The following is a 6,000-nucleotide window of genomic DNA, read 5'->3' as shown; positions in this document are numbered from 1 at the left end:
GAGTGTGTGTGTGTGTGTGTGTGTGTGTGTGTGTGTGTGTGTGAGAGAGAGAGAGAGAGAGAGAGAGAGCTTCCTCCAGAGGAAAGGTCGCTCGCGGCGCCCAGGCGAGCGCGGGATGGTAGGTGAGGGGCGCGCGGGAGGCGGGCGCGCGGCCAAGCTCAAAATCCCCCCCCCTCCCGCCCGCCGGCGTATCGGGCACGCACACAAAGGCGAGGAGGCGGGGGGAGGAGGAGGAGGAGAGAGGGAGGGAGGGAGAATGAATATTGATTGCTGTTAAAAATAATAAAGGGGAGGGAGGAGAGTGTGAGGGTGCGCGTGTGTATGTGTGTGTGAGCGAGCGGGGCGAGCGGCCGGGGGAGGCAAGTGAATGAAACAAACTGCTGTCGGAGGTGGGAAGGCAGTAGCTGCGCTCCTGGGAAGGGGAGAGAGAGAGAGAGAGCGAGAGCGCGAAAGAGAGAGACATCTTTGAGCTTGTGATTTGGGTCAGTATCTGCATGTTATTTCGGGGGGGGTGTTGGTGGTGCCCCCCCCGCCCCTAAAAGGCGGCCGTGGAGCTTGTTTTGAACCTGCGGCGGTTGTCTTGGTGGCGGGTAAGGGATGTAAACAGTGGGGAGTCCATAATAGAAGTATATAAGTCCCGTGCTGCTGCTGCTTCTTCTCCATCCTTTTCTCCTTTTGAACAAGGAGAGACTTTTCCCCTTAAAAGATCTTTTCTTTTCCCTTAAAAGATTCCCTCCTTCTTTCCCTTAAAAAAAGAGAGAGAGAGAGAGAGAGGTCTCTTATTTTGAACCCTTGTTGGAATGGGATCGCCGCAGATTTCTGGTTGTTGTTGTTGTTTTCCCTCCCCCCCCCTCCGTCCTTCCCCTAAAGGATATTTCGCGCTGGCATTTCTGAAACCTTCCTTTCTCTTTTAATCCATCTCGTTTCTCCCCCAACTCCTTAAAGCAGCAGGATTGCAGGTGGAGGAGGGAAAAATAAATAAATAAATACATAAATAATAAAAGAAACCCAGAATTGGAAGTCTGGATCGCTTTAGAACTATGTTGGTGGGATATGGATTTCCTATCTAGAAGGTGATGCTCCCGGAGGTGAAGATGGAGGAAAATATGAAGTGCTGGTGGGGAAGTAATTTCTTAAGCTTAAAAGGCCGGGTCTTGCATAACGCAGCTGTTTGGGGGGGGGGGCTGGAAGGAGGAGAGGGGAAGGGATCTCCCCCCCCTTTTTTTAAAAAAAGAAAAGAAAACTGGAGGGAGAAGAAAGTAGATTGGCCGCATGCTGCGAAGGGACGCTAAACATTTAAAGACTGCAGTGAAATCAATGAGCGCTACAGAAATAGTCTTTGCCTGGCCCAGCTATTGCAATAGGGCAAAAAAAAATATTCGGAGAGCAAACCCCCCCCCCCTCTGCAATGCGGGACGGAATTGTTTTTATTTTAGAGGTCAAAAGCCAGCAAATGTCTTCAATGATGGATTTTGCTTTCTTCCCCCTTTTGATAATCCCAGCCATTACTGTATTGATGGAGGTTGGGAGGGGGGGGGGGCGAAGAAACCATAGGCTTGTTTACATGGGTTCCTTTTGCTGCATCGGCTGGCTGTTTCTTCAATGCAGTTTTTTTTCCCACCTTCTCCTCTTGTTCTGGGTGACTTGGTGCCTTACGAAAGACGGATCTCATATGAAGGCAGTGGGGATAGGGTGGAGAATATGGGTATGGTTAATATTCACTGTCCTCATTTCTCTGTGGTTTTTTTTTTTTAACTGAGCAGACCAGATCTGGATTGTTGATTTTGTTCTTCTTATACAAGGCCATTAAATGCGGGGGGGGGGGGGGGGGAGCGCATTACTGATAGGGAAGACAGAAAGGGCTTGTGTTGAGAACAACCAACCTGAGAATTAAGGGTTTAACAAGAGCTCTTTGGAGAATATTCTTGATTTACTGGGGGGGGTAGCAGGAAGAAGCCACCATTCATACTTGAATTTGGCAGTTCTTTTCCTTAGCATTTGCTTCTTCCATGTAATATTTCATCCCCCCCCCCCAAAGATAACAACATGCACCATGTTGCTGGGATTAAAATTTCAAAACAAAGGAATGCTAGGGAGTGCTTCAAGCGATGCCTTCTTTATCATATGACATCCAGTGAAATCAAGGGACACCTGATAACCCTAAATTATATTTGCACTTCTTTCTCTTCTCCCGTCCCTCCCCCTCTCCCTATTATGAAATGAATGACTGAGATGGTGTGATCTGAGCTGTTAAATTAGGACATGCCCCCCACCCTCTTTTTTGCCTCCAGGATGGGCTCCTCTTCCGTTTTTTTCCTTTTTTCTTAACCAGCGTTTTGGAGCATCCAATCTTTTCTCTAAAACCTCTTGTTTATTGTTGTCATGCACAATGCTGGAATCATAAGGGAAGGGGAAATAATGTTGTATTGGAATACAAGCCACCCTCGGCTGTCTCTGCTGACTGTTGGGAAAACGACTGTTTCCTCCTCTTGTTTGAGATGCCTGTGAGGATGTGTTTATAGGCGTGAGAGTGTGCTCAGTGAGAAAGGCTGTTTATGAAAGGCTCCCAGAGGGGATGAGTGTGTGTTTTGCTGGCTTATCTATAACTTGTTATTTAATGGTTTCCTAGCACGGGTCAATCACTTGGATAGGTAGAGGGGGGGGAGGGGAGACCAAAGGCTTTCATTTTGGCAGGGGAGGTTGCTACCTTACGGAAATGTTTGTATACTTTCAAACCATGATGGAGTTGCAATGGCACTCGGAGGTCATCTACTCAGTATTCTGCACTGGAAAGAGCTCCAACCATAGAATAGCACAGAATAATAGATGTGCAGAACAACAAATGCAACAGCCAGTGTGGTATTATGATCAGAAGACAGATATTCTGCCATGGAATTCTGAAATGAAATTCGGCTGCTCAGCTGAACCTACCAAAATATTTTGCAGAATAAAATTGAAAATAAGGTTTATGCCCTGAATACAGAAAGAATAGCGATGCCACATCTGGGCTGCAATAATCTAGATGATCATTAGATGGTAGCAGAGAGATACTGAAGCTATAATTCTTTTCTGCCATCTAGTGGGCTATGGATTTTAGCAGTGAAGCCATCACAGGAGTAAGAAAGAAAGCATACAAATGTAATATATCTCTAGCAAGAATTCTATCCTCCACACTGACAAGTCTTTTTGCACACTGGGGCTTGTCACTTTCAGTTCTAGGAAAGAAGCAATGGCAACCCACTTCTGAAAAATCTTTCCAAGAAAAATGCAGTGACTTGTTCAGGCAGTCTGTGAGAATCTGACATGATTGTATGGAAGAAAAAAAAACAAGAATGTTATGTTGGTTGTTTGAAGGATTAAATAGATCATTGTTAGAATCAGGCAAAAGGGCTCATAGCAGTTTGTGCTGGAGCTAAACAGACCACTTAACAGGTGCAGAACAATATTTCCTATATCTGTTTATAGTACAAATTTAGGCAGGTTTAGTGGAACTAAGTCATACTGTGATTTGATTCACTTACTATGGTGAGTTACAGCTTGTTTAGTAGTGGTTTGTTATTACAGTGAGCAACTTGGCAGAATGGACTAAAATATAAAATTTGGCTTACAATTGTAGTTAGATCCATAAAACATACTTAACCAAAACCAAACAAGTTTTACAATGGTTTTATACAATGTATGAATTTGGCCTGCATTCATTAGGAAATAAATCGCATTTTATCATAGAGGAACTTATTTGTTAATAAACATGCATTAGAATGTGTTACAAATAGCAAGTAAAAAAAGTCTTTCTTAAATAATAATTTAGGCTTTATCTTATAAAAGTGCTTTTTCTAAAAGGCAATGATTTTCTTGGGGTTATTTTCCTTTTGAAAATGTTTAGCTTCTCATCCAAGAAGCTTCTGCAGTGTTGGGTATTCCTCAACTTATGACTACTTAACAACGGTTCCAAGTTACGATGGCCTCGTAAAAATGACTTATGACCCATCCTCAAAGTTATGACTGTTGCATGAGCCCTGTAATCACATGATTGCAATTCAGCCATTTGGCAAACAAGCTTGCGTTTATGACGGTTGTCTTGTGGTCACATGATTGGGATTTGCAATCTTCCCAGCCAACTTTCAACAAGCAAAATTAATTGGGGAGGTTGGAGTCTCTTAACAACCTCATGACTCATATAATGAGCATATAATCCATATAATATTATGGATTTAATGACCATGGTAAAAATAGTTGTATAATTGGGTAAAAAAAACAAATGATGAGTAGCTTTACAATGAAAATTGCTGTCCCAATTGTGATCATGAGTGGAAAACTGCTCATATGGTGAGGTGGTCCAGTGAAGATGATCTACAGTACAGTCCTTTCAGCAATCCCAAAGGGTTCCACACCAAGTGGCTTCAAAGACTCTCAGAGGGAATGGCTGAATTTTAGCGTACCAATGACCAGTTTACAGATTAATAGAGTTGGAAGGGACCTTGTAGGTCATCTAGTCCAGTGGTCCCCAACCTTTTTATCGCCGCGGACCAGTCAGCCTTTGATAATTTTACCGTGGCCCGCTGAGCGCGCGCAGGGGTGGGGGGCGTTGTTCGCGACGACACATTGATTGTTTATATATCAGATTGTTTTGATTAAACTTCCCTGGAGCCTTTGCGCACGGCCCAGGAGCTTTTGCGCACAGCCCAGGAGCCTTTGCGCTGCAGCGATCATGTCCCCTGGCCGCTGCAGCGATCATGGCCCCCGGTCGCTGCGCGGCCCGGTGCCAGGTACTCCACGGCCCGGCACCGGTCCGCGGACCGGGGGTTGGGGACCACTGATCTAGTCCAATCCCCCGTCCAAGTAGGAGGCCCTGCACCATTTCTGACAGATGGCAGTCCAGTCTCTTCTTGAAAACTTCCAGTGATGAAGTTCTCACAACTTCTGAAGGCAACTTCTATTCCATGGGTTGATTGTTCTGGATGTCAGAAAATTTCTAGGTTGAATCTCTCCTTGTTCAGTTTCCATCCATTATTCCTTGTCTTGCCTTCAGGTGCTTTGGAAAATAGTTTGAACCCCTCCCCCCCCCTGCTTCCTCTCTGTGGCAGCCTCTCAAATACTGGAATATCCAGTCTCCCCTGGTCCTTCTCTTCACTAGATTAGCCATGTCCAGTTCCTGCAACCGTTCATCGTATGTTTTAGCCTCCAGTCCCCTAATGACTGCAAAGAATATAAATCCTTCCATTCTCTGCCATTCAGTGAGAATAGAAGAAGCTTCTTGGATTAGAAGTGAAATGTTTTCAAGGAAAAAAAAATGAGGAAAGTCCAGTTGCCTTTTGAAAAGCACCCTTGGGGTTTCCCAGGCGTCATATTGTGAATAAGTTTATGTGCCGTCTGGTAATCTCAATTGAAACCATTCTTGCATTAGAGATTCTCTTCCACATGTAGCTTTTACATCATGTTTATAAATCTCTAACCCGGTATTCAGATTCAGATAAAGAAGGCATTACTAAATACTTATAAATTGTACTGGCTGATTATGATTGTTGGGGTTCCATTTAGGTCAGCAATTGAAAAGTGCAATGCAGCCATTGTGTCCCAAGACAAGGCAGAACTGAAGAACCTACTGGGATGAGAAGGGGAACATTTTCAAGGAAACACCCCCCCCCCTCCCCGAAGAAAATCCAGCTGCCTTTTGAAAAAGCACCTTTGGGACAACCATGACCTGGATGATTGAGAATCTCCATAGACATTGTCTCAATACAATTTAGCATTGGTGATGCTATCATTGTGGAATATTATTCCTTTCAAAGTGAAAGCAGGAGAAGCTGTATCAGGGAAATCAATCCTTTTGCATGGTTGAGCCAAATTGTTCAGTAATGAAATAAGTACAAAGTCCAAGAGCCAGATTAGAATATATTAGGAACAGAAACGCTGACTTATTTTCCTCATTGACATGATGCAGACTTTTGGCTCCATTTGAACTAAGAAAAAATAAGACTTAAGTTTTGGAGGAGACCCTAT

At 44.2% G+C, this 6,000-nt stretch overlaps 1 protein-coding gene across 7 annotated transcripts in view; it reads left to right on the top strand.

The window, feature by feature from the left end:
- The first annotated feature begins 345 nt into the window (after nucleotides 1-345).
- MAPK10 (mitogen-activated protein kinase 10) overlaps nucleotides 346-6,000 on the top strand; it is a 257,681-nt gene continuing 252,026 nt past the window's right edge. For 5 of the 7 annotated variants that reach the window (XM_087724067.1, XM_087724062.1, XM_087724066.1 and 2 more), the window contains exon 1: nucleotides 347-482. The gene's annotated coding sequence lies outside the window, so the exon portion shown is untranslated. Of the gene's footprint in view, nucleotides 483-6,000 lie in introns of all 7 variants that reach the window. The other 2 variants (XM_087724063.1, XM_087724065.1) reach the window with 1 other exon arrangement.

This window comes from Thamnophis sirtalis, unplaced genomic scaffold (genome assembly GCF_051295495.1).
Source record: "Thamnophis sirtalis isolate CommonGarterSnake01/CBP01778 unplaced genomic scaffold, rThaSir2_p1.2 scaffold_10, whole genome shotgun sequence".
Lineage (NCBI taxonomy): Eukaryota > Metazoa > Chordata > Lepidosauria > Squamata > Natricidae > Thamnophis > Thamnophis sirtalis.
The sequence above is the reverse complement of the archived record's forward strand: the minus strand, read 5'-3'. Positions and strand labels throughout refer to the sequence as shown.